The sequence below is a fragment of the Hylobates moloch genome, unplaced genomic scaffold, assembly GCF_009828535.3.
Source record: "Hylobates moloch isolate HMO894 unplaced genomic scaffold, HMol_V3 SCAFFOLD_16, whole genome shotgun sequence".
NCBI lineage: Eukaryota > Metazoa > Chordata > Mammalia > Primates > Hylobatidae > Hylobates > Hylobates moloch.
The window spans coordinates 40105719-40110646 of NW_026652291.1; positions in this window are offsets into that span (position 1 = coordinate 40105719).

The window sequence follows — 4928 nt, forward strand, 5'->3', positions numbered from 1 at the left end:
AAACTGCCCAACTCAAAAGCATTTCATGATAAGGAAATTTTTTTTTAATCTTACGAAAGAAATTCAGGGCCGGGCCCGGTGGCTCACGCCTGTAATCCCAGCACTTTGGGAGGCCGAGATGGGCAGATCATGAGGTCAGGAGATGGAGACCATCCTGGCTAACATGGTGAAACCCCATCTCTACTAAAAATACAAAAAATTAGCCAGGCGTGGGGGCGGGCACCTGTAGACCCAGCTACTCGGGAGGCTGAGGCAGGAGAATGGCATGAACCCAGGAGGCAGAACTTGCAGTGAGCAGCACTGCACTAAAAAAATTCAGAAGTTGTGCAGTTCCAGGGTTGGGTAATTCCATAGCTCAGCAATATTCTCAAGGAACCATCCTTGTCCACCTTTTCTCTCTGCCACTCTGCAGCTGTCGCCTTTACCTTCCCCTTTATATTTGCAAGATGGCAATAGCAGTTCAAGCTCTATGTCCTTAACAACATCTCAAGGCCAGAGTACCTTGCTTCCTTTTGAAGACTTAGAGATTTTCCCAGACGTCCCTTCTGCAGAGTTCCCTTTTATGTTCCATTGTCCAGAACTATAGCATATGACCATTTTTTTAAAATTATTTTATTTTATTATTTTGAGACAGAGTCTCACTCTGTGGTCCAGGCTAGAGTGCAGTGGCTCAGTCATGGCTCACTGCAGTGTCAAACACCTGAGCTCAAGCAATTCTCCCACCTCAGCCTCCTGAGTAGTTGGGACTAAAGGTACGCACCACCACGCCCTGCTAATTTTATTTTTTATTTTTGTAGAGAGGAGGGCTCACTATATTGTCCAGGCTGGTCTCAAACTCCTGGACTCAAGCAATCCTCTCATCTTGGCCTCTCAAAGTATGGGGATTACAGGTATGAGCCACCATGCCCAGGCCAGTACATGCCCATTCTTAAACCAGCCCATTTCTAAATCAGTTACTGGCAAGAGTAGAAAATTTTCATGATTGGCCTAAAGAATCCAGATTCACCTTCCTTGGGCTGGCTGAGTCTCCCATCCCAGAGCTCCTGGTTGATATAACTTAAAGAAGTGGGACTAGGGTAGGAGGCTGCACCCCAGGAGATAAAATGGTCTCAGAATAAGCCCTTGAGACTTTTTATAAGTCACAAACTCCTACTGGATTTTCAAAGTGCAGCTCAAATCTCAGGTCTTTCATTAATCTTTCCTTTATTATCTTAACCAGAAGCAGCCCGTCCCTCCTATGAATTTAAAACCTTGAGTATCGGCCAAAAACATTGGAATCATTCCTGATTTCTCTCTTTATGTCATAAATCATAACCCTATATCTCATCTATCTTGTCTACTCTACCTTCATTATATATCAGAATCTAATCTCATCTCACCACCCTTAGTCCTTTCTCTCTGGTCCAAGCCACCATCATCTTCATCTCATCCCAGATTATTGCAGCACCCTTCTCACTGGCCTCACGCTTCTCCTTGTGCACTCTTGGAGTCCGTGCTCACAGAGTGATCCTTCCAAGGTGTGAGTCCAATCATGTCACTGCTCTGCTCAAAACCCTCCAATGGCTTCAAAACAAAATCTAAAGTCCTTACCACCACCTGCAGGGTCCTCAGTGATCCACTCTGTCACCTCTCTCATGTCCTCTCCTGCCCACGGTCTCCTGCTCACTACTTTCCAGCTACACTGGCCTGCTTGTTCTTAGAACTCACCAAGCACACTCCTTCCTGAGAGCCTTTGTGTTTGCTGCTCGCCTTGCTTAGAAAATTCTTCACAGACTCAGATGACTCACTCCCTCCTTCTTCAGATTTTGACTCAAATGTCTCCTTACCAGAGAGGTCTTCTCTGATCTCCCATCTAAAAAACCACATTCTCTTAACCATGCCACTCTACCCTCCTTAATCTGCTTCATTTTCCTTCAAAGTACTTCCCAGAAGCTGGTGTATTACACATATTTATTTGCTCACACTCATCTTGGCCTCTCAAAGTATGTCTTGTCTCATTAGAACATAAGATCCGGGGGGGTGGGGGAATAGGGGAGGGACAGCATTAGGAGAAATACCTAACGTAGATGACGGGTTGATGGGTGCAGCAAACCACCACGGCACTTGTATACCTATGTAACAAAGCTGCATGTTCTGCACATTTATCCCAGAACCTAAAATATATATATATACATATATATACACATACATACGTGTGTTCCTTATATATATATACGTGTGTTCCATATATATATATATATATATATGGAACATAAGATCCATAAAGCCAGGGGTTTTATCTGTTTTGCTCCCCGTTTTTGCGACAGCCAAGTATAAAGGGGTCCCCTGAGAAACTCCGACTGGCCTGCGCACTGGGAGAACAGGGTGGAGCTGCAGAAGTTCAAACCCTTTGCAGCAGGAAGGAGCCTGGCCTCTCCTGATCCAGGGTAGTACCTGGGATTCAATCAGTGAGGCAGGAAAAACCAGCTAGCAGGACTCTCTCTTTGCTGAGTCCCTGTTTCCATTTATTTTCCTTTTTGCCCAATAAGTTCCCTTTTTCTCACCCTTCAAAGTGTCTGCAAGCCTAATCTCTCATGGCTGTGTGACAAGAACCCGGCTTTTAGCTGAACTAAGGAGTAAGTCCTATAACACTTTAGCCTCAGAGCTTACAACAAAACATAATTAGTGCTCCATATATATTTGTTCAATACGTATGTATTCCTTTAACGTTTGTTATCTGTTGGGCATGGTCTCTAGCTGCTATCTTTACACACATCCTCTCTCTTCAACGGGAACACACGATTCCTAAAGGCCAGAGCTGAGTCTTAAAGCTCAAGGCCTTAACCTAAAGAGGCCACTCCAAAGTGTATGTTGTTGACATTTGGAGGGAGGATACATTGGGGCAGTAACAGCTGTTGTTATGTTACCTCACCCGTTCTTGGCAGGGCCCTGAGAAGCTGAGGTATGAGACACAACAGCATATTTAGGAGAGAGATGCCGCCTTGCTCCTTGAACAGAAGGAGCAAGGTGGCATCTCTCTGATACTAAAAGGAGAATACGGGAGCACCTTTCCTACCTACATTTCCCCTAGAACTAGTCTTTCCACTTGGAAGTTTGTTTACAATTCCACATTCTTTGCAACTGAATGCGGCCTCACCCTCATTAATTGGTGGCAAAGGTCACTCCTTAACAGATGCTAAACAGAAGCAGAGCAAAGTTAAGAGTGGCTAAGGTCACACAGAGTCGTTGCTCAAATTTAGGAAGGAAACCCACCTAGTGTGAGGTGGGGCCCCAGGCGGGGCATCTGAGCCCCAAGAGAGCAGCTCTCTTTAGCCCCTGCTCTAGTTTCTTTGCAGTTCTCCTAAAGAAGTTCAGCAGCAAGGCCATTTACCAGACACAAGGGAATCAGGCCACTTTCAAATGTTGATAGCATTACACTTGCCTGAGAAGAAAGGGACAAGTGAGGAGACTGAAGACAGTGCTTTCAAGAAAAAGATACTGAATGTGCACTCGCTAAGCCAAAAAAGCAAATGCCAGGAAGAACCGTGAGTCTTGATTGAAGCCAAGTCTGCGCAGAAGAGTCCCAGGTGTAGGGAAGGAGGAGCTGAGGTGGTCTGAGGACGCACAGCAAATGCCCTAGGGGGTGGGGCGGGAGGAGAGAACATATTTTAAGCAACCTTAAAAGACTCGTTTTAGCATTCCGCAGGAAATGAAAAGCAGATGTGTTGGTTTGGAACTTGTTTACATATTTGGCCTCTGAGAAGCTTCCAGGACAGGACTGGAGAGAAGGGGTATTTTAGGCAAATGCTATAGTCTCCACTTGGAGAGAGTGGGGCCCTTCATTGGCTCACCTGCTTCTTGAGAAGCAAGCATTTAGGCTGAAGGACCCTCATTGTCCCTGTCTAAGATAGGTCTGGCTAGAATAAACCCGGATTTGATATACAGAACTGATCTCCTTGTACCTTCTTACAGAAACTAAGGGTTGCTGCACCTCCTCTCTTGCTTTCAAGTCACACCCACTGGGCAGAGAAGTGAAATCAGAGGCCTGGACATTGGGATGATGATGGGATGGTTCACACCAAAGGTCCTGAGATTTGCAGAAGGCTTGTTAGAATACAGATTACTGGGTCTCACCAGCTCAGCCGAGCTAAGATGAGGCAAGTGGCTACACACTGGAATCATCTGGAGATTAAAATAGACTGATAACTGAGCCCTGTTCCCACAGATTCTGATATTAATTGGTCTGGGGTGTGACTTAGGCATTTTTAAAAAATTATTTTTAATATATAATAGAGAGGGGGTCTTACCTTGTTGCCTAGCTGGTCTCAAACTCCTGGCCTCAAGCAGTCCTCCTGACTCAGCCTCCCAAAGAGCTGGGATTATAGGCATGAGCAACCATGCCCAGCCGACTTGGGCATTGTTCAAAGCTCTCCAGATAGTTATAAGGTACAGTCAAGGTAGAGAACCATTGAACTATTTCTCTTTTACCTGCTCTCATCATTCCATCCCTAGATTAACTTCAATTTACCTTCATAACATGTTCGCAAGGTGGTTAGGACCACAGGAGACCGTGGGATCTAAATTATGCATAAACCTGGATTTAGAGAAGAAGCTAAAAGAATATTGCTCTCAGAGACATCAACTATCAAAACATCTATGTAAACGCAGGCAATTCCCCTTTTTTGTAATATGTCCAGGAAATGGCGCTCCTTTAAAGATATTTTTTAGTTGCTGCTAAGAGACAGGAAAAGTAGCAATCTTTAACACTTATTGAGCATTTATTATGTGCCAAGTACTCTTCCAAGTGCTTTCATTTTAAATTAATTTAATTTCCACAACAACTCAATGGTGTTGGAGCTGTTATTATCCCCCATTTAGCAAATGAGGAAACTGAGATACTAGGAGATGAACTAATTTGTCCAAAACCACACAATTAGTCAGTGGCAGAG